Raw genomic sequence first — 24,368 nt, forward strand, 5'->3', positions numbered from 1 at the left:
ACATAGATTAAAATTACCATGAAGAGAACGTAAAAAATAATTTAGAAAGCTGATTCATAAAAGTTTTCATGATGTTGCAAGATGCCACTAACTGTAGAATCTGATTTGATTTCTGGTGCATTTTAGTAATACCTAACTCATTAAACTTGATGCATCAGACAAATACTTTGTTAACCATCTAGAGCTTGGTTTCTTCTGAACAGACTGTTTTATGACTATTACCTATTTTCCGAATTTTTAGGAAAGTTACACAAGCCTTCAGGAAAATTGCTTTGCATAATTTAGAACAATTGGCATTCTGGAAATGACATCCCAATTTACATAGAAAATCAGAAGCATTCATATCCTATACAACCATAAGTTTCCAGTATGACGTCTAAAGTTCATGGATTTTGAATAATCACGAAAGCAGGCTGGAGTATTCAGTGGTCTCAGTAATATCACCAGTTATGAGAATAACACAGGAAGCTATGTTACCTTTGTTGGTTTTCTTCAGGAATTTAAATCTCAGCTGATTTGTAAAGCTAAGGTATCTGCCTAAGACTGAAAGCTGTGAAAAGGAGGTCTTCAGAAGTGAAATAGGTGAATTCCAATTGAATGGGGAGGAGGAAGAGGGGGGAAGGACCAAACATGTTTTTGAATATTGGTTGATTTTTAAGCCAATTTCACTATTTTTATTTTTTAAGGTTTTGGTGTGGTTTTTTTAATGCCTGCATTAAAATGCCTCTACAGCTATGTGGATGGTTGTTTAAAAAGAAGTACCCCACCTGAATGATAACTACCAGTCACAACACCTTAAAATGAGCATGAGATTCTGCCCTATGTCTTGAACATCTCAGTCACCTTCAATAGCAGAGGTTACAAACAAGTGCAACATTCTAAAAATTCTGCGTACAAATACACCCATATTTAAACCAGCATTGTTTTAGTTTAATGTTTGTCCCCCTTATATTTTCCAGAATCAAGGGGTTAAGGTGATAGTTTTACAAAATAATACAGACAAGGAGTATTAAACTTTTATTACCATGTTAATAAATTATTGCATCTTTAGTGTAGACAAATATAAATGTTAAGAAATGGCATTATAAATTCATAGTAACTCAGAGAGGGTAACTGCATAAAAGAAGCTCATTCACTCCACACATACTATAGAGGAATAAATCTATGTGCACTGACACTCCTCTCTTGTATGTTATCTGTTGTCAGATGCATTACTTTCAAGTACTGTGTTTGTCTGGACACTTTCATTTCCAGGACACCTGGTTTTTTAATCACAACAGATTTTTAGGCACCTCCATCTGATAACTGTTCGTGGTTTATGAAGAATAAATTAATGTCTAATGTGATCTGCCTAGTTTACTCTGAGAAGCTGAGGCAGCTAGTAGAAATGCTGTTCATATGGTTTATGCCTACACATTCTGAGTTTTCCGAGGGCCTGTACCACAAATGAATTTGATTTGTTTCACTACCTGCTGCTTTTTCTTGCCAAGCATTTCATTTTTTTAAAAAGCAAACTACTCTGTATCTGATCTAATTCTGTTTCCTTTTGGAGCTATGCCTGCGTCACAAAATCTGTTGTCACAACTGAAACAGAATTTCTCAGAGGACACCCAGAACTCATGGTAGATATTTTTCCTGCCTCCTAAGACAGTCCCAAATCATAGATCAAAACATCATTTATACCCTCATCAAATCCACAGGATCTAAGAGGACTGAAATTGTTTGGAAACATCATATTGACTTTCTACTGTAATGTGCAAAATGTTACCCACTAGGATATGTAAAATAGATTTTTTACAAACTACTCTCTGTGTGTGAATATGCATCATTAAAACTTTACCAAGGTTGCACACAGTGCTTGAGAAGCAGATTAGAAGAGGAACTTATGTCTTGTGATGTTGAGTGCAGTAACATGGACTGATCATAATCTCAGTCCACAGTTCTACATGAGCTGACTTGGTTATATACAAAGTTAATCTGGAGAGGTACAGAATGTGTGAACATTGCTCAGAGAAGCACTTCTACATAATGAATGAAAACATCTTACAGTCCACTGGCCAGGGAAATAGTGAGTAAAACCTTATTTTTGCATGCATTTTGTCCCACAACTTTGTTAAGGGCTCCTCCTAATCACCAGGGTAGGGAACATCTTTGGTGCTTGTCACCTCTTGCATGGGGATTAGCACCATCTTCCAGAAACAGGTACATTTTTTTCATCAGGCAGAAGGAATTGACTACACTGAACTTTTTGATCACTGAATTACAATGTAAAATAAGGAAACCGGGGTATAAGAGCTACGAATTGTAACCCATCTTTCTCTGTGTGCTCTTTAAAACAAGAATTTTCATTTTCCATTAAACCCTACTGCACATCACTGCAGCAAGCATTTCCAGAGCAGGCATAATAGGCCACTTCATCTAAGGGAAAGGAACAACTAACTTTTGGCTTTAAATAACAATCCCCTTACTCCATGAGAATGGAGGACAATGAAGTCTCAAAATATCAGATCTGATGTATAAGAGCAGTTGTGTCTATATTTACCAAGTATTCCAGTCTTGGCTTCTTGACATACAGAAACTAGCTCTGAATGATGGTCAGAAGTCAGTAGAACACTTCCCAGAGCAAAAGAAGGCTCAGTTGCCACTGGCATGAAACCACTCAGCTGAAGCCTTGGAAACAGGATCTGTTTGTAACCAGCTTTGTCTGGGCTCCCCAGCAGGACAGAAGCCTCAGTGGAATATACTGTGCTCTTCATCAGCAGTAATTTTCCAGAGCAAATTAATTTTGAAAACTAATATGAAACTGGTATGGGTATTCCATGCTGCCTTATGAAAACATTCTTCCTGCTCCTTCCTCTTTTCCTTATCCGTTATCCTTTCTTCCATACATATTAACACTCCTACCTAACAAATCCAAACCATCATTAGCTATCATTGTGACCATTTTCCTTTGGAAATCCAAATAATACTGCATCAAGTTTTTACAGATGTATAAATCAGGGAATTTGAACTTTATGCCACACACAAAGCACTGCGTCAAAATGTGGCTTTAAAGCAGGATATTAAAACAGAATCAATGGATAAAAAAGGTGTTTGTAAAAGCAGAGTCAGTAAAAAAAATGGTAAAAAATCAAACCAAAACAAAACCTTTTGATCCATAGCAGATATTGTGAAACATTTTGAATTGCAAGTTACCTGAAAATTTTTAATGAATATTTTATAACACCGTGAAGATCATTCCATTTCAGTGGGACATGTACATCACATGGCAACCACAACAAGTAAAAGGATCATTGTTTCAGATGAATAATATCTTCTTTATATTCATCTGTGGCTAAGCAAATGCAGATTGCCTCAGTTGAATAAATGTAAGCCTGATATACATGAGTAACTATGTAACTTTAAAGTTCTCTTGTGTTTTAAAAATAAAAAAGGATTTCAGACCTTGCATATAATTTTTAGTTGTTTCCAATCATCCTTATCCAGTGTTCATTAACTACTAAAGGTATACGTGATACTTATGCTGGCACTGAAATGTATGTTTTCTTTGAATAATATACTTAGTCTTGTCTGCTACTTTCAGTATAATTTCTGCTCCCTTTCTGATAATATTTTCTTCTGCCTCCCAGTAGGAAATACCTTGCTTAGAAAAAGGCTGAGGTTATATTTTTGTTCTGAAGCATCTTTTTGATCAGTGCAACAATATTAAATTTCTTGTAAAGAAGGTATTAACTTTTTAAAAGGTATGTGTTTGTACAGGCCCACAGGCCAATAGAGAAAATGCTTAGATACCCATACAGTTATGAGAAAAGTTAGAGTAGAATCCTACTGTCCTTCTAATTTTTTCTGAATTTGATTTATACACACAACTTTGAAAATAGTCCTATAACTATTTTTCAAGGCCAGAGAGTACGTTGTGAGCTTATACAATATTCTTTATGTTAATAGTATCCCTGATACGAATATTTTGTCCTGAGCTTCCCATCCCTTTTTATTCTCCCAAGAACTTCCACATGTTCATACTTGTCTGTTTCCAAAAAAATCTTTACCCTCATCACAAAATCCTACACTTAAATAGTCTGGCAAAATGAACACCGTAGCTGCAACTCAGGGATCTGTGATTCCATATGGCTGATTCAATTTAGTTTAGATTCACTATTCCAGTGGATCTTTAACTTCTGTTCATAGAATCATAGAATCATAGAATAGTAAGGGTTGGAAAGGACCTTAAGATCATCTAGTTCCAACCCCCCTGCCATGGGCAGGGACACCTTGCACTAAACCATGTGGCTCAAGGCTCTGTCCAACCTGGCCTTGAACACCGCCAGGGATGGAGCATCCACAACCTCCCTGGGCAACCCATTCCAGTGCTTCACCACCCTCACTGTAAAGAACTTCTTCCTTATACCTAATCTAAACTTCCCCTGTTTAAGTTTGAACCCATTACCCCTTGTCCTACCACTACAGTCCCTAAGGAAGAGTCCCCTCCCAGCATCCTTGTAGACCCCCTTCAGATACTGGAAGGTTGCTAGGAGGTCTCCACGCAGCCTTCTCTTCTCCAGGCTGAACAGCCCCAACTCTCTCAGCCTGCCTTCATATGGAAGGTGCTCCAGCCCTCTTATCATCCTCGTGGCCCTCCTCTGGACTCGCTCCAACAGCACCATGTCCTTTTTATGTTGAGGACACCAGAACTGTACGCAGTACTGCAAGTGAGGTCTCACAAGAGCAGAGTAGAGGGGCAGGATCACTTTCTTCGACCTGCTGGTCACACTTCTTTTGATGCAGCCCAGGATACGGTTGGTTTCTGGGCTGCGAGCGCACACTGCTGGCTCATGGTAAGCTTCTCGTCAACCAACACCCCTAAGTCCTTCTCTGCAGGGCTGCTCTGAATCTCTTCTCCACCCAACCTGTAGCAGTGCCTGGGATTGTCCCAACCCAGGTGTAGGACCTTACACTTGGCTTGGTTAAACTTCATAAGGTTGGCATCGGCCCACCTCACAAGCGTGTCGAGGTCCCTCTGGATGGCATCCCTTCCCTCCAGCGTATCAACCGAACCACACAGCTTGGTGTCATCAGCAAACTTGCTGAGGGCGCACTCAATCCCACTGTCCATGTCTCCAACAAAGTTGTTGCACAGGACCGATTCCAACACCGATCCCTGAGGGACACCACTCGTCACAGGTTTCCAACTGGACATCGAGCCATTTACCACAACTCTTTGCATGCGGCCATTGAGCCAGTTCTTTATCCACTGAGTGGTCCATCTATCAAATTGATGTCTCTCCAACTTAGAGACAAGGATGTTGTGCGGGACAGTGTTGAATGCTTTGCACAAGTCCAGGTAGATGACGTCAACTGCTCTGCCCCTGTCCATCAGTTCCGTGGCTCCATCATAGAAGGCCACCAAATTGGTCAGGCAGGATTTCCCCTTAGTGAAGCCATGTTGGCCGTCACCAACCACCTCGTTGTTTTCATGTGCCTTAACATGCTTTCCAGGAGAATCTGCTCCAAGATTTTGCCAGGCACAGAGGTAAGGCTGACTGGTCTGTAGTTCCCTGGGTCTTCCACCTTCCCCTTCTTGAAAATGGGGGTTATATTACCCTTCTTCCAGTCATCGGGAACTTCACCTGACTGCCAGGATTTTTCATATATGATGGACAGTTGTTTAGCAACTTCATTCGCCAGGTCCTTCAGGACCCGTGGATGGATTTCATCAGGTCTCATGGACTTATGCACATTCAGGTTCTTAAGATGGTCTGGAACCTGATCTTCTCCTACAGTGGGCCTAAGGTCTTCATTCTCACAGTCCCTGCATCTGCCTTCCAAGACTTGGGTGGTGTGGTCAGAGCATTTGCCACTGAAGACCGAGGCAAAGAAGTCATTAAGAACATCAGCCTTCTCCAAATCCAGGGTAGCCAGTTCTCTCGATAGCTTCCGGAAAGGGCCCACGTTGTCCCTAGTCTGTCTTTTATTTGCTATGTACCTATAGAATCTTTTCCCGTTATCTTTTACATCCCTTGCCAGATTTAATTCTAGCTGGGCCTTATCTTTCCTGACCTGGTCCCTAGCTTCCCAGACAATGCTCCTATACTCTTCCTAGGCTGCCTGTCCTCGCTTCCACCTTCTATAAGCTTCTTTTTTCCCTCTAAGTTTCTTCTGCAGCTCCTTATCCATCCACAGAGGTCCCCTGGCCCTCCTGCTGCGCTTCCTTCTAGTTGGGACACAACACTCCTAAGCATTATAAACATGGAGGTTTTGAATGTACCAGCATAGAAGACAGACTTAAAAATAATATAATATAATATGGTAAAGTCAGTGGTCTTACAGCCTAACTGATGAGGTTCATGAGAAAAGAAGAAAGCACATATCTCTCGTTAGCATAGAGAAAGTAGCAAACAAGTTGCGGAGTCTAAAACCAGAACAGTATATCATATTCATAGGAAGGGACTTTGTCACAGAAAAGATAAATAAATATGTTAAAACTTTAAGAGACATCCTTGTCTCTATCAATCTGTAAAATTAAATATCTTTCTGAGAACATGTCCAGGGCATGTTAAACATACCTGATTTTATTCCTTTCATAAGGTGCTTATATGTAACTGAATATGTAAAAATGTTACAATATCAAAGTTAAACTATTTCAGCAACTAGACAGGCATTTTATCACTACTATTTTATCTCTGAAATACTGGATAGTTTTAACGGTTCTGGTCTTTCTGATGGTTTCAAACCCACAAGACCTCTATGTCATCTAAAATGTATGTTCTTTTCAAATGTTCATGCCTGAAAATTGGAATGTTGACTTCTGTTGCATTGGCTTGGAAAAATGACAAAACATCCTTATACTAACTCTTTTGGAGCTCATTCCTGAATTTTTAGATTGACTTGTCAAGTAAAAAGTAATTTGCAGTCATTCTGCTGCCCACTGAATCTTATCAAATAGACTTTGTAATAACAATGCGCAAATATATACATGATGAACAGCAAGAGGTGAAGATGGTAGGTTTTTTTTTCAAAATCTTATTCACTCTCTGACTTGCATTAACACTCACAGCAACTCTGGGAAGCTGGCAACACCAATAATGCCAGAATATCTTAGGAGAGAGAGGGGCAGGAAAAGAAAAAGTTGGAAAAAAATTAAATACAGTCTGAGGAAGATTTCATGTATGTTCAGTTTCTGACAGTTTAATAAGTCATGGTAAAACACTAAGAATAACAAAAGCTATTAAGGTTAAATGGAAATTTTGCTGTGAAATAAATGGAGATGCTAGCTATGAACAAGTTCAGGCAACAAATTAGAAAATATTTCTAGCCACCAGATGAGGGATTTTCTGAAACAATTCAAACATGGATGGAAGATACAAGAAACTTCTTTGATTTTAAGATGCTTGCTATGTGAAAGGACTGCCTTGAATCAGTGAGCCAGAAAGCTCTTTTGGAGAATTTTCCCCTATATTCTCAATTTCAGGTGGGGATAACATTAATTTAATGTACGATATTGTAAAATAGACAGCATCTATAATCAGGTCTTCAAATAATATCACTGATGGAAATGAATGTTTGCTTTCCTTAAAATACAACATGCTTTTGATCTCACACATTTTATAAATAGCGTCTTGCTGTCCAGAGAGAAGTATCCATATGAAAATATTGCTTTGTAATAAGGAGGGATAACTTAAATGATTCTATGTTTACGATATACAGCCCATCTTGCAGTTTTGAACAATATGTGTTGCACTTCTGAGGTACCGCACTGTTTTTTCTGTACTCCTTACTAAGAAATCTTACAAAATTGCAGACATTTGTATCAAATGACAGCTTTCCAGGTCACAAGAACAATGTGATTTGAGTATACAGTATATTTCTTCTGTTTATTGGTATTTATTTTATCTATGCATGCTGCATTTAGATCACAGCACATTTTAGAATAAATGACAGCAGTAGTCACCTGAACCAAAATTAAAGGAATCAGAATGATAAAAAATGTTACATTCAAGTGCTTCACACTTCAACCTTAATCGTCAAACAATAGCAACAGGTCAAAGGTGTGAGAGGTTGTTTGATGCCAGTGGAGACATCACCCAAAACAGCAGTCTTCCATGATGACAAGTAGCTAACTTGAGTAGATGGAGACCAAAACTGTTATCTGGAAGAGCACGTGAATTAGCTACCTCATGTTGAAATCAATGGGATTACCCATTTCACGTTGTTGAGCTATGTGTTGTGTTGCATCTGATTACTGAATATTCAGAGTGGCTGAACATTCTGTCTACAGAAGGTATAAGACAAATTTCTGAGTATCTATTTTGGTCAAAGAGACAAATGAGAATAATAATTATGTCTAATGCAGGTTATTACAGAATTTTATGGAATTTTAAGAGTACAAGGAACCTAAATACAGACACAAGGCAATAATATCTAGCAATAACATATTTTTGCAAATTGAGTATACTTGACTGTGTGATTGTCCTGCGACATAGTAAGTGGCAAAGAGTATTGCTGGATTAAAACTCGGATTTCTTAAAAACTGGCTCTAATAAACTCAGTGGCATCACCCCATGATAACATACTCTCATCTTCATACTGCTGGAGGATGTGAAGATATTCAAGCAGATGTATTCTATCTGTTATTTTGTTCATATATTCTTCCCAAAGCAGCCACTACAGGCTAGATTTACTAACAGGATACCAGCCTAAAGGCACCTTTATTCTGATCCAGTGCAGCCATTTTTTATATTGTTATTCCGCGTAAGAAATAGGATGAGAGCTTTACCATGCCACTTCAGGAAAGAATGCTGCAAAGACTGTAAGCAGCAATTATTAATTTTTTAGGTGTTACAATGTATTATTTATTGAGCTTTGGCTGTGAAATGAAGGCAAGCTAAATTTTATTTCTCTGTGTTAATTCTGGTATACTAGTAAAATGCAGATGCTTGCTGTACCACAATCTATTGGATAAGTAGGCTACTGATACAGCATTATTTTTTATACTGCTTTTTGCTGAAGTGATACATGTTCTCTTCACCTGTCAAAGCTGAAGTCCACAGTCAGGAGTAGTAAGCACCCAAAGGCAGAGTTTTAAAAGCCAAAAGTCATTTAAATTAAATCTGTCTTATTAGACAGGATGTTGATCTGCTGGAGGCTCTGCAGAGGGATCTGGGCAGGCTGAATCAATGGGTTATGGCTGATGGTAAGAGATTCAACGAGGTGAAGTGCCAGGTCCTGCACTTGGGCCACACCAACCCCCTGCAATGCTCCAGGCTTGGGGAAGAGTGGCTGGAAAGCTGCTCATGGAAAAGGACCTGGGGGTGCTCACTGACGGAGCTAAACAGGAGCAGCTTGTGCCCAGGCAGCCAAGAAGCCACCAGCATCCTGGACTGTGTCAACAATAGTGTGGCAGCAGGGCCAGGGCAGTGATTGTCCCCCTGTACTGGGCACTGGTGAGGCTGCACCTCAAATCCTGTGTTCAGTTCTGGGCCCCTCACCACAAGAGAGACATTGAAGTTCTGGAGCAGGGCCAGAGAAGGGCAATGGAGCTGGTGCAGAGCCTGGAGCACAAGTGTAATGAGGAACGGCTGAGGAACCTGGGGGGGTTTAGTCTGGAGAAGAGAAGGCTCAGGGGGAACCTTATCACTCTCTACAACTACCTGACAGGAGGATGGAACCAGGAGGGGGCTGGTCTCTGTTCCTAAGTGACAAGTGACAGGACAAGAGGAAACGGCCTCAAGTTGTGCCAGGGGAGGTTTAGACTGGTTATTGGGAACAATTTCTTCACCAAAATGGTTGTCAAGCAGTGGAACAGGCTGCCTCACTTCCTTTTTATAAAAGCATAACACACAAAACCACGAGGGAAGCATGTTAAAGTAAGTTTCAAGATGAAAACAAAACAAAATAAACTTTAACATTCATAGTGATTGAAGTAGGAGAGCTAGTTGTGTTGTTCAGACTGCAGAACAAGAGAAAGACTTGTTCATACAGTTTTGTACCTGCTTTGTTTTGGGAACCAACTTTAATTAATAATTTAAAATCATTAACCTCAGAGAATCTCTGAGCTGCTTTTTCTTACAAGCATTAGATATTAAGACATGAGTTATCACTATTTCTTTATAAAGTGTGATCAGTGGAACAAAGACAATCACTAGGTACTGGTTACTGCTTTCCAGCAGGGACTGAAGGACAAACACAGAAACTTCAGAAAAATTCATCCTGGACTTGAAAAACTTTCAGTGAACCTTCAGGAAACATGTTCTCACTGTCAAAAGGTTCCATGTGTTCTGAATCAGTATATTCTAGTGTGAAATGGATGTACTAAAAACTTCTAACATTAATATATACATCCAGACTCAGGTCCTGGTGTAACATAGGAAAGCAGAATGCACTGCATTGTAAAATTCATGTTAAAACTCTGTTCAATGTTTAAGGAAACAAAGAAGCAGACAAGAGATGTATTTATTTCACCTATAAGAGACATCATCATAATGTGATATAAACTAACTATAATGACAAGGTAGATTTCTACCACTTATGCACCTTTTCCTCCATAGTATATCACCTACCTCTACCAGAAAGGTCTCCCACAAAAATCCTGAACGGTCCCTACCCCACTTAGCTTATATGACTTGACAAGATGCATTAATAAACAGAAATTACTTCTGGTAAATGCTGCTATTAGCACATTTTCCCACTGTGTTTCTTTCATCATGTTAAAGTCAGTGAGATAAAATAATGTGTCTGCTACTACAGCGAGAAAATCCAATGGTAACTTAAGCCCTCCATTAGTGAGCAATCCAAAATGTAATGACATAAAAAGGTTCTAAACCAGACTCTAACATAATGTGATTTTTAAAACAGAATACATTAAATAAAGCTAGAAAGACTCAATTTTCACGTATTATTTCTGAGAACAATACAGTCTACCTTGAACCATTACAAATAGACATGTTTCAATTAAAGTCAGTAGATAAACATCCTAATTTTACAAAGGAACTACAGCAAATGAGAAAAATATAGGGTAGGGTTTTTTATAAGTGAGCCCTCACAGCTACCAGTCTCAAGCACATTAAGCTCACTGTGAAAACGACTTTCAAGAAAGGATAAAGTCATTTGATTCCATGGAAAGAAATCTCTCAGCAACCACCATTTATGTCTCCCTCACTTTTTTTAACTGCTGACACGTTTCTATGTAATGATAACTTGAGATGCTCTGACTTGGTTTACTGCTGTTTCAGGCAGTGGTAAATTGACATTGTTTGTAGGTTTCCCAACATAAACTAGTGGTTAGTTCCTGTGATACCTTCCATATGAAATTATACCCCATACATCAAGCAGTGATGAACTGGCAGTGACAGCAGCTGTATTTTCTTGAGAATGGGAGAATAGTTGTTCTGTAATGTGGTACCAACTTTTCTGTACTTCAAACCTATAGTCTGGAAAATTGATGGCACATGAAAGAGGATGATGCAGCTTTTCCATTTAATTCCTCACAGAAGTCTAATTCAGTGTTAAAACACAGCCTAGCTTTTTCTTGTTGCTGCTGTTACGAATACAAAGTTTTCTCAACATACCAGTTACAGTGAAGCAGAGGATAACATCCAGATTCACACATACTGTAGGCACCTAAGTCCCTTCAAGTTAGCAGGGTTTATGTGCCTGTCTGTTCTTGCTGATCCGAACAATAATCATCTGTGACTCTCAGATCTGTTTTTCACAGAGTTAGTTGATGATTAAAATAATTAACTTCTTTCCTGTTGCAGAATGAAACTTTATTGATATTAAATTCTTAATGGAAAGAAAATTCATTTGGATAGTATTCGGGAAAGGAATATAAACCAAATAATGACAAATTTACTGCTCTGGATTGATGGTACAAGCATTATCCAAAGTATAGAACTGATTTGTTCCTTTTAATGTTAAATATTTTATAGCATACTACCCATATTTACAATTCTACTATGAATTATATGATTTATAGACAATTTTTCATCACTTTCATGATCTTTTTCAAAATTTCTATTTACTAGGGTAGCTAGTATGTTAACTTTCTCTTTCAATGCAAAATGCAACAAAAATCTAAAATATTGCCTTTTGCTCAGAAATTCTCTGATCCATTATTTTAATATCTGACACAATTTTTTCCAGAAATAACAATGTGTTCAAATCATATTTAAAAGAAATAGGCTAGAATGATGAAAGCATTTCTGAAGATAGATCTATAGCCAGAAAACTGACATCAGGACATTGCTAAAATCCCAATAAAAAATTGAATTAATCAAAGACATTTGGTTATTCCTAGAATGCTGCCCTCAACAACTTTTTTTCTACTTGTATATTTAAATTTATATCTATCTTAGTGGAGTTATTTATCTCAGTGGAGCTAAATACCACACAATTTGCACTATATGAGTTGAAAAGTGTTCTGCACCACCAAGATGATTTTGAACTAAACATAGCTTCCTTGTCAAATCTCAGAGATGTTTCTCAGCTAATTAGGCAACACTTTGCAGTGAAGTCAAACCTGACACATTACTACTTATACCAACATGAGTTCTTAATGTCTTTTCTACTGTACTGAAAGGATTTCCGTAAGGTTAGGAAAGGGTGAGGCTTTTCATTTGTTTACCCCCTCTGCATACACACAAATCAAAAAGCCTGGTAATTATGAACTGTTACTCAAAAAGCAAATCAAACAATTGAGAAAGCCTTGAACTGAGGAGAAAAGGTATTCTGGATGGGGAAGTAGTAGTTCTTTTTGCTACCAGCACCACTTTGAGCATGGCTACACAGGTAAAATGAAACTCACAAGGGTAACAATATTGAAAAGAAATTGTTGAAAAAAGACTCAAATTCTGGGGCAAACCTATTCTGTTGTAAATTAACTCCTAGATTTATCACTGTCATTCAGCACTGTTTCAGCATTAAAATGCACATGCCAGCTGAGATATCATAAACGCATGCATGAGAAAAGCTGTCAGTTTGCACTGGCAGGCTATGAAGGGCTGCAGGTTTTGTGTGCTGACTCCAGGTGGCTCCCAACCATGAGTGCTGCCTTTCTAATCCCTCTGCAAGACACCAGGCCCTTCCTGCTGACAGCTGATGTATGCATTTATCACAGGATTCTCAATATTGCTCAAAAGCAAGGCACCTGAAAGGCTCTCAACATTCAGCTGTTAAGATCTGACCTCTGCAAATTTTAGACACCCTGGAATAGACATCCTACAGTTCTAAACATTGGTTTTAACATTTTAAGGACACGGAAAGGAATAAACACCTATTAGGGTGTTTAGAGGCTTCAGATGCTCAAGTGACCAGGAAAAAGAGAGCTTCTAGATCCAGAAAACAACATATAACTTGGAGAGAAAACAATAGGGAATAATGAGAAGACAAAGGACAGTACTGGCTTTCTGTTACTTTTACTTTACAAAGACTTAATAATCCACTAGACCAGGTTGCTCCAAGACGCGTCCAACCTGGCCTTGAACACTGCCAGGGATGGGGCAGCCACATCTTCTCTGGCCACCCTATGCCAGTGTCTCAACACACTCACAGTACAAGGACAATAAAGTAAAATGGCTGAATATGCTCTCATCCTCTTTTCCCTCTCACAGTACAAACCTAACTGGAAGTTCACATCTGCCAAAAGCACATTCATATTGTCTGACACATGTACATGCTACATTATGATGATATATTGACAGCAGGCACAGTTGCCAGACATGTTTGGGGGTGAAAGGTAACACTTCAGGCACTAAAAGAGGTGATTTATTATAGCATTAGTGTGATGCCGAAAAGGTCAGAAAGCTACAAAACACATACAGAAGTTCTAGAGGGCTGACTGTATTTTCACTGAGAAAATCCAAATTAGCCTATTCAGGTTTGTACCCTCAGTGTGAAGAAATGTTAAAGCTATCAATGCTCGCAACACGGAAAGAGTTTACAATGGTTTTTTTTTTTCTTTCCCTATAACTGGAAGGGGATGGCTCATGACCTGGGAATGAGCTCCAGAATACTTAGGACCCTAGAATAAATTAAGCCTCAGTCTTTCATCCTTCTGGGGTAAACTTACCTTCATGTAGTTCATAATGCACTTTCTGCTCTTGATGTATTTGTCTTTTATTCTGGTGTGAACCTAGATATCTCAGGGGTTTATGGTGTTATGTATCACCTTAGCTTGATGGGTGATAGAAGCGGTATTTGGTAACCTTAGACCTTCCCATGCAAAACCAACAGCCTGTAAAAAAATCAAAGCAAACCAAACAAAACCTCCCCTTCCCAAAACTTACACTGCCCCCCAAACAAGACAACAAACACCACAGAGTAGATTTACAGGAGTCACAAAAACTTCCCTCACATTAGAGGCAAAATTCTTCTCAGGATTTCTGAAACTTAATTGGAAACACAATATGTTGGGGTGGGACTGAAGAATAAAAACAGTCCTTTGAATGGTGAAAAAAATCCTTAAACCCAGAATTATCTTGTTTATAAAAGGCCATAAAAGTCATGGATATATTTAGCCACTTATGGATTTTCCTGATTATTGTAGAAAGCTGTTCTATGATTAGATCTCCATAACAATTCTCCCCATGTTTAGGAGCTCTACTTATAACACTGAAATTCTGTCTTGGTGATGCAGTGGCATCATAATTCAGTTTCCTAATGATAAGGATTTGGGATCTGATTGGAAAACGCTGGAGTAACTTTTTCAAGACCTTGATTTTAACTACCTAAAACACAAAGCAACATGCATCGGTTAGATTTAACAACTGGAAATCTTTCCTCATGTATGCTGAAAAGGATTTTGGAGTACTTTTAGGGGCTCAGTGAAGAAGATTATATTGAAGTACTCCACATACCAACAGTGTGATGACACGGTGCTATGCTGATTCTGAAATGAGTCAGCTCAGATACCAGAAAAGAGGAGAATCAGGTCTTTTTCAAAGGTACTTGCAGTGATGTAGATTTGACAGAATGACTCATCTGTCATCAGTGTTTTAGTCAGCAAAGTCTTTGGCTCAATGGCAAGTATTTATAACTGGAATATAAAAGGATGCAGTCAAAATGAAGTAAGCAAAAAACAAGATCTGGATGTTAAGCCTGTTTTGTAATATTCAACTATGAGTTCATTACATCCGTAACCCCAAACACGATTTTAATGTTAGTAACTGTCCAAGTCCAACCCACTGTACAATGTGTTCTATGTATTTGCCTCTCCTGATTCAGAGTGAATTAAACAAAATTCTAGGTATCATGGGTCTGTATTTCAAAATGTATATGTTTTATAATGCATGTTCATTGCTGTCTCCAAGCATATATGCTTTTGAAGACAAAACTGTAACAGTTTACTTTAAAGGCAATAAGACTATTCGTGTATTTAAAGATAAAATTTTGCTCATGTCAATTGTCAAAATTGTTAATCTGCAAAATTCAACAACCCTCAGTAAGTTCCTTTATTACCATTTTGAATTGGTGAAAATGTACACTACTGAAAATTGAATCAAATCAAACCAGAAATTATTTCTGATAGAGTAAGATATTTAGAGAATCTGTTACAAAAAGTATTTAGAAAATAAACAGTAAAATCTATTTAATATACTTCTGCATTTTAAAATATTTATATATTCAATATTTTTCTTTTTACAGAAATTAAACTTTTAATGAAACTAAATATTGAAATACACTACCAGCCTCGTGTATCACCTTGATATATGGTTAATATGGTGGCACAATTGAAAGCGTCAGGTTTTTCTACTTATTGTAGCTGGAACAAACTGGATAAAATATGTCATGAATCTAAACAATCTTGCAAAATCTCCAGTCAAGATGAGAATTTATATCTTGGGAAGACTTCTATGAGGTGTCTGAATGGTCTCTGAATTGGTGCATGGAGGCCAGTGACCTTTCAGGGCCTTTCAGGGCATTAGTTGAAGAGCTAAACCTCCCCACATACAAGGTTCCTTCTCAGCTATGTCAAAAGCAAATGCCTGCACAGCTGTACAGAGGATAGTTTTGCCTTCTTGGCAGTTTGAGTGCTCTGAGCCAAACAACTTTTTTTCCTTACTGCAACAGAGGTCAGACAAACAGAAGGTCTGACTAATCAAAGAGAGACAAATAACCCAGGGAGTGGGATGAGGAGGAAAGCTTTATTATTAGTTTAAAGACTTCTTGAGCAGAGTTTATGGGGAAGCCAAGTAACAAGTAGCAAACAACATGAAATGTTTATGTATGTCTATGGAACACAGTTATTCTTCTCTGTCTTTCTGTCTTGCCTTAATTTACAGTTCTAATCAACAGACCTATTTTCTGCTCTTTTGGATACTACCATCCCCCTTATGAGTTGACGTAAATAACAAACAGCTCTAGCCCTTGACTTTGCCAATATGAAACACTATATACCAAATGAGTTATTGTAAATAAGGCAAGGGCTAGTGTCATAAAGCTGTCACCTTTACCTCCTGGATTTTCCTTCCTAATAGACCTACACACTTCCTTGTTACTATCTACAGTAATTTTTTTCTAAAATGCTGAAGTTGCTATTAGCCAGATACAAAATCATTTTGGGGCAGCAAGCAAAGCCATGTTTCCTTAATAAACAACAGGGTAGACAACAGCTGCCAGGCATTTTGGAGTTATTTCTGCCAAAGAGAGAGTCTGATTCTGCACTCCAGGGTGTTAAAGATAATACTGAATTCTCGGGAGCTGGGGGGGACCTGACTAAAGTCTTTACTAAATGTTTTTAGGTCATTATAATGCTGAAGCAATTGTATTCCAAGCTACTACTGGGGATTGATCTAGATGGGTGTATCTATCTCAGCTGCCACCTTACCTGGTTTTTAAATTACAGCTTAAGTCCAATTTACCAGCTATAAATAACACCAAAATTAACGAACCAAAGTATGCAGTACAGTCTAATGTGGAAAGCATAGCATTTTGAAGCATTTGATTTAGTAAGGGGGAAATCTCAGGTGATTTTTGAGGTCTGGTTGCATAGAACAATCAAAAGTTCAAAGACATTAAGTGTGGCATTAAGAATCTATTACATTACAGTTGATATGACCAAACCAAAATTTCCTGCAACACATCTAGAGTAACTCTAGTAAATCTAGAGTTAAAATATCATCTACTGATATGAAATACCATCTGCATAGTCCACAAGCTGCCATTTGTTCATTTCAGAGACACTTTGAAATCATGACTCCATGAAATAAATGAAAAACCCCTGCCCTCAAGATAACTACATTTTGTATTTGAATTAAGACATATTTTTAGCATTTTAGTGGCCTTGGAACAGTGGTGTACTGCTTATATTTCAGGCCCAGCCACAGTGCAGGTAGGTCGTTTCTAATTCTGTCTTGTTTTAATTGTAATTACAGTCATATCAACACAGCTATAAAGGTCAGCAACTAAAGAGTAAGGTACATTTTTGCAGTCTGAAATTGCAGAACTTGCCAGAGTAGCTTCTTACTAGTTAATAATACAGGCCTTCTAAACCAACATGATTAATTTCTTGGAGTGCTGTGTCAAGGTACTAACTGCTATAAACAATGATGGATGTGCAGTGATTTCATAGTCTGTGTACCATTAAGTTTCATAGAATCATAGCATCATAAACTGGTCTGATTTGGAACAGGCTTTTACAGAACATCAAGTCCAAATCCCTGCCATGAGTAGGGACATCTTTCTCTAGATGAGGTTTCTCAACGCTTTGTCCAACCTGGCCTTGAACACTGCCAGGGATGGGGCAGCCACAGCTTCTCCAAGCAACCTGTGCCAGTGCCTCACCACCCTCCTCACGATCTGATCTAAATATAGGCTTTCAGTTTAAAACTGTTACTTTTTGATTTTCTTTTTTTTTTTTTTTTTTTTTTTTTAGGAAGCATTCTGGCAATCTCTGGTGAGTTTACAAGAAAAGACTGATGAGCAGAAGAGATTTTCTTAAACTTAGAAGAGACAAAGAAAACTTTCTGCCTTGCCATAGTTTATCAAGACATTATCTGGAAGAGGATCTACTGGCTGTAAATTTTTGTTGTTTGCTTTCTAGAATATAGTATCCAGTTTGGTTCCTGTTCATTTTCCCACACTACTCACTTGGCAAATAAACACTAATGCTGGAGTTGACAGCTACAAAATGCTTGTTACCAAATATGCTTATTTCCTGCTTTAAATGAATCGAGAGTAAGCAAGTGTGAATGTCTATGAAATACTGCTGCAGTGACATATAAGGAAAAGATAATTACTGATAATTTTTGTATATTTCACAAAACAGAAGATACTGTACTTCAATTCCCATCTACAAGCAAGGCTGGAGTCATACTTCAACAGTAGGATGCTGACCATCTGCAACAAAAAAGCACAAACCACAAGTACAACCTTTCCTTTTAAAGGAGGTGTAGGTGATTGATAGTCATTGGACAGTTTTCTCCTCTTAAGGAAAATGTAAAGGAAACTTGTTTCTGAGTAATACTTTTAAGGGAACTCACCATACAGGAGCTGTAATTTTCCCTATATATATTCAATATCTTTTGGACATACATACTTCTGTAGTTGGGTTCTCCTAGCAAAGCTGGCAAAGATTTAGTACATTTCCCTTACCTCAGGGTTTCAGTTTCCTGAGTGTGACTGATGTGAATTTAGAAGAATTATCAGGTTCTTATGCTGTGATGGAGGCTATAGTTTTAACACAAGTTTAGTGAGGTGAAAAAGAATTCCTTTGATTTCTATCAAATTATTTGTTGAAAATAAGAGATACAGCTATTGCCAAGTACTGATGCAGTTGTTTAAGCCAGAAAGAACAAGAAGAGTTAAAACCGAAAAGAACATTGGTGGAGTAGATGAGTTGAAAGCTGCCAACACAAAACTGAAGCTTTTAAAAAAAAAAACATTTCAGGTGATTTTCTGCCACATTCTTAAGAATTAAGAATTCTTAAGAAAGAATTGAAGAGTTAAATTATTTGTCCTCCAGATGTCAGATGTAAGCAATATTGGCATAAACCTGTAGTATAAATATAAAATTGGCTGAATTATGGATCTTGGCAAGACATAAGCCTTCAAAGAGTCTTACTTACCATAGAGATTATTTGGCAAAACATCTAAAAATTAAATTATACAACTATTCCTTTAGTACTTAAGAAATTGTTTTCAGTAGGTTTTAGGCATACACTTGTAGCTGACTGTATGTTTAAGTGTTTTAGAGGGTCTGCTCTGAAGCAAGGAGAATTCACCCCATAAGAAATTTTATAAGACAGTTTTAAACCAAAACCAGGATCATAAAAGACTTTTCATTTTAAGATCATTATTTTCAATCATTAAGTACTAGACTGGACAAAATTTGAAGGATGTATACTGAAAATTAGTGCCCAGCCTTTTCAAGATGAATTCAGTGTTCCAAAAGATCTTTCTGGTACACATTATTCTTCTTTCCTCTGCTGCAGCATTTCCAGATAATGTGTACTTATTTTGCAGATAACAATCTTTTCTTAGCTCCCATTACTAAATGGTGCCATTTTACTCAGCATAACATGTGAATTAAATAACAAGATATAATTTCAGAAAGAACACCTGGCATCATCAGATCTGATAGCCCTGCACCTCTTTAAGCCTTTAAAGAATATAAGTACACGATCCTTGGAGAAATTGCTTTTCCTACTTCAGTTTATTTATGCTCACTTCAGTGCTGAAACACATTTCAAAATAAAGAACTCACTGAATTAAGAAAATTGTATTTCTGCATGCTATTTTGTTTTTATTTCTAACATAATCGTATCATGGGTGTTTATAAGACTAATATTTCAAATGTATATAACAATTTTCATACTGAAATATCTCCGGAAACATTAGAGATTATGATGTACAAACTAACAGTAAAGAAAAACCCAGGCATGTTCTTGGTTTGTTGGCTATGTGATCAGATGGTAAATTTGGATGGCCAGCCTAATATTAGTAGGAAATAGCTTCCAGAGTACATGGATCTCTGCAAATCTGACAATTTAGCCATCCAATACCATCTAGTAGCTCAGTATTTCAATGGAATGGCTGGACTCATGTTTGCTGACAATTTAATATACATCTGAGGATCTTCTAGTGCTGTGAGGCAGATGAATCACGTCATATGCAGAATAAACATATATATGACTGTGTTCATACAGGTACCAGTGATATCTTTCCAGTAGGCTCCATGAACAGTACAGTGAGACAAGTATCTCTCTCTGTCTGGCAGTTTCACAACTGTGTATATGTGAATATGTGTGCGGTTTTGATGTAATCTTTCTTCATTAATAGCTTTTTCTGTCCAGGAAAGAAATAAGATGACTCCTAATCTGTAAGATGACTACTTTGACTAGAGTTTACAAAACAAAGAGCAAAAATCTTGCTTTCTTCTTCAAGGAGCCTACTACCCAAGAATAGGATAACACAGAGTGGATAGTAAGTAGTAAGTTGGATTTCAGGTGGAAACTATGAGGAAATAACAGGTTTTTAATGACAAAAATATTTCACCATACACCAGGAACCACACGTCTCAGTTTTATGTATCAGAGTTCATGCAAGATCTTGTAGCCATAAACCTCACTGTGAAAATTATGTTCCAACCCCAACTTTGTCTTTAAGAACAAAGTGAGAAATGACAAAATATATGACAACATGGCAAGCCTTTTGATGAATATCCTCAATATTTAAAGTAGCGATACAAGATGACATATGCCAATGCTGATTCACTTTATCCTCTATCATTACTCTGTCAGGATGTAGCACATCAGTCAATGGAGAAAAAATACGTAAGACCATTTTACAGATGATCTGATTGATCCAATTGATTGGCATATATAGAATTGTTGACCACGTTATGTCTGATGGGTCAGCATTTGCCTGACTGTCAGTTTTATTGTGTATGCTATCGATGTGAGTGAATCCCAGGGCTATCTGAATTACAGTGAACATAGTGTGCTATACTATGAGAAGACAAAACTGAAAAACAAAGCAATGAAAAGACAAAATAAGAAAAGATTTTCCCTGTGTATTAGCAGCTCAGCATATGCAAAGATAGATGGCATGTGTGTTGGGTAAGTGCCCAAGCTGAAAATCTGCCGCTCTGGAGTTCTAGCAGTATAAGCAGTGAAGTGCAAGAAGCAAATTAAGAAATAAGAGTTACATAGTCCAAACGCACACCAGCATATACAATAGTTACTGTTCCTAACAATCAGCTCTCTGTTTGGGAAAGGTTACCAGGAATTGCTGAGCTGATCTGTGTGCTGCACATCGCTGGGATATCCTCCTTCCCTCTCCCACAAGAATGGATGAATTTCCCCTTTCTGAATGAACAAAACTAACACATTCCTTCCATGCTTGGAGAGGAACTCAACTCCTGTAAGCTGGTCTACTTTACATTTTCTGCTCAGATATGCCTTACTGTGTAATTATAGTTTGTCCCTGTCTTAGCACATTATTAATCTGGGTTAGTGATGCCTCTTCAGAATATCTCAGAAAGAACAAAATGGTGTGAAAAATTCATGAGCCTATAGAACCACAACAATTTTAGAAAATTATTCCTGTCTGATCCGTCTAGGTTTTGATCTTGTTATTAAAAACTACATGACCATTTTCATTACAAGACAAGCTATGCAACATCAAAGACATAAAACCTTCAGGCCCACTGAGCTAAACAAGATGAGGATAATTGGAATTGTAGATGTCCAAGACTTGAAAATGTGAGATAGACACCTCCATTTTAGGATATATATCATAAGACAGCTAAAGACATCATAAGATACCTAACAAAGATCAGTTTCTGAAATACAAAGAAATTGCCAATTATGAGTGTGCCTGAAAACAGAGACATTTTGACTCATCTGCAATATCAGGAAATTATAACCATGTACATCTCTTCCACAAATGAGTCAGCTAAGACTTCCTAGTTCCTTCTTAACAGTCTACTATGAAGATATGCAGCACGTTTCTCTGGAGAGTTGGAAAATCCACAGGCAAGTTTTCATACTGTCATTTATTTTCTTTCCCATGAGATAACTGAGTTTGTTTCATGTACGTGACGTATCTTCACTGTAAGAGGTATATCCAGAGAGAAGACATAGGTGGTCATCTAGCAAGAAAACATACTGCCTAGGACAAACTAGATTCACAAGTTTCTTTTTCAGCCTTTGGATATTAGACATGTGGCTCTGCTTTCCCTATCCAGGGTATATTTAGAATTATAAAATCACATGATCATTCAGTCTGGAGATGTCTCAGGAAGAAGCTCGTTTCAACATTCTGTTCAAAAGAGTAGCATTGTATAATCGTATACATTTTGTAGACAATTGATTGCAAATAATGCAGTCTAGTTCCCAAGCACCGTTCTTGAGTATTATAGGTGTGTCCTTTCAACAATTATTGTGATAATTCCTGTTATAATTAATTTATACAGAGTTACACAGAGCTCAGTTGAAAACAAAGTTGGAGAAATGATGACTCTGGAAAAGTAAAAACAACACGTAAGTGTTGCCAGTTAAAGATACACACTACCCCAACATTCAAAGTTAGGACATTTCAAAAGAAAAGTGTAATTAAAAAGATATATAAATAATGTAGGCATCTAAGGACAACAGAGGCAGCTCAGTCACTGTTTCAATAGATCTGTGTACTGAAAGCACATCACTGAAGTCTTCAAGCACCAAACAACAGAGTCTGTAAGACGGCTTTCAAGCACCAGGACCTTACAGCTGTCCACAGTTGTGCTATGGGCCAAAAGGTCCCAGATACTACTCATAATGCTAATGAGCCCTGTGCTGTTTATCCGTGCCAGAAGCTAATATATTCCTGTCAGCAAGCTAAATTATCAATGAGAAGATAAAACAAGTGGAAAATGCAACATCACCCTCTTCCTCATAAAAAAAAGTAAGAAAAAATGTTTTCACGTCCATAATGAAAAATCTAAGTTTTAAAGTGGGTCTGATCAAGAAATGGTCTAGAGTTTCTGCCACACAATTGAAATGTTTATCAAAAAAGACAAAGGCTTTGTGGAAAAGCAATTAGCAAATCCTTGATTTTTACAGGAGTCATTTTCATCTCTGATAAACCTGAATCAAAGGAAGAGAATGTGACCATGACATATCTGACTAGGAAGAAAAGCACGAGAAACCATAAGAAAGGAAATGATTGGTTTTTTCTTGGTTTCAAGGGCTGGTCACTGCCAATTAATGTAGTATCAATTTAGCTGTAGGTTTACTTCTTGATCAAATCCTTCTCTTCTTCTAACTCTCTGTGGAGTGTTAAAGAGGCTTTCTCTCTAACAGAGGCTTGAAATCAGCTGAAAATAATGATTGCTCCTGGCTCACACAGAGCAGATTTATTTTTAAGAAAGATGAGCTGGTCATGAGAGCACAGTAATAGCTATCACTGACCATTTTATTTATAGAAAAATGATTCCATTTTTGTTAATCATTACTTATTAAATATATCAATGATTAGCTAATGTGTCCCTTACCTTGCAACACTAAGACAAAGCATTCCTTCCAAAATCACCTGTCAAATACGGCTTTGTATAATACTGTAAAAACCAGAGAAGATCAGCTAGCAAACCTGAAGTTTATTTTGCTTGATTTTATTTCCATTTCTTGTGTTGAGTACCTTACAGTAGGTACCTTTTTGTTTTCTGTCATATGTACTTGGACAACTATCACTTTCTTTCAATGCAGAGTTGTATTTTTTCTCAGTTTAGATGCTGAGCTGATTTAACAGAGAAGGTTTCAACTGTCCCATTATTTTAACTGATGGGTTCTCTGTTGAAAGATCTTCCTTAATTTAGTATCTCCTCCACATTCATTAAAGTCTATGGATTTTTTTCCACTGAGCAGCAGATCTAAAGTACTATAAATAAATTCTTATTTTAGTTGTTGCATTTCTTAAGTTCTTGGTCTGATGATTAGTTCTCAGTAGAGTACAAGGTGTGCATGAACAGCTGTGCATGAACATTCATACACAGAGCATACAGCATATGTTTAAAAGTGCATACATTTATTCCCATAAAGCGCTCACTAAGGATAAACTTCAGCAGGAATCATCACCTTGACTTGCAGAGAATTTAGGCCTGGATGTCACTTTAAGTGGTTGTGCCCAAAATTCCAGCTTTCCAAACCCTATCTCAGCTGCCTGAAGAAACCCATTCCCAATACCCTATTTTCTTTTTCATTCTATTTCCCTTTTAATGTAGCTGTTCAAACATACCTGTTTCCAGATCTTTCTCAGAAGTGACTGGATCTGAAATTTGTTCTCATCTTAGTCCTTTGGTGATTGATAAACTCAGGACTACCTCAGCAAAGGACATGCTCAGGGAGAATTTTAGCAGTTATACTTAAGCAACTCTGAACATTAATAAGAGGAATGTA

At 37.6% G+C, this 24,368-nt stretch overlaps 1 protein-coding gene across 1 annotated transcript in view; it reads right to left on the reverse strand.

Annotated features, from left to right (window-relative positions):
* The window catches only part of RIT2 (Ras like without CAAX 2), a 171,527-nt gene that overhangs the window by 124,982 nt on the left and 22,177 nt on the right, over positions 1–24,368 (reverse strand). The gene's annotated exons all lie outside the window — the stretch shown is intronic.

This window comes from Strigops habroptila, chromosome Z (assembly GCF_004027225.2).
Source record: "Strigops habroptila isolate Jane chromosome Z, bStrHab1.2.pri, whole genome shotgun sequence".
In the NCBI taxonomy this organism is placed as follows: domain Eukaryota; kingdom Metazoa; phylum Chordata; class Aves; order Psittaciformes; family Psittacidae; genus Strigops; species Strigops habroptila.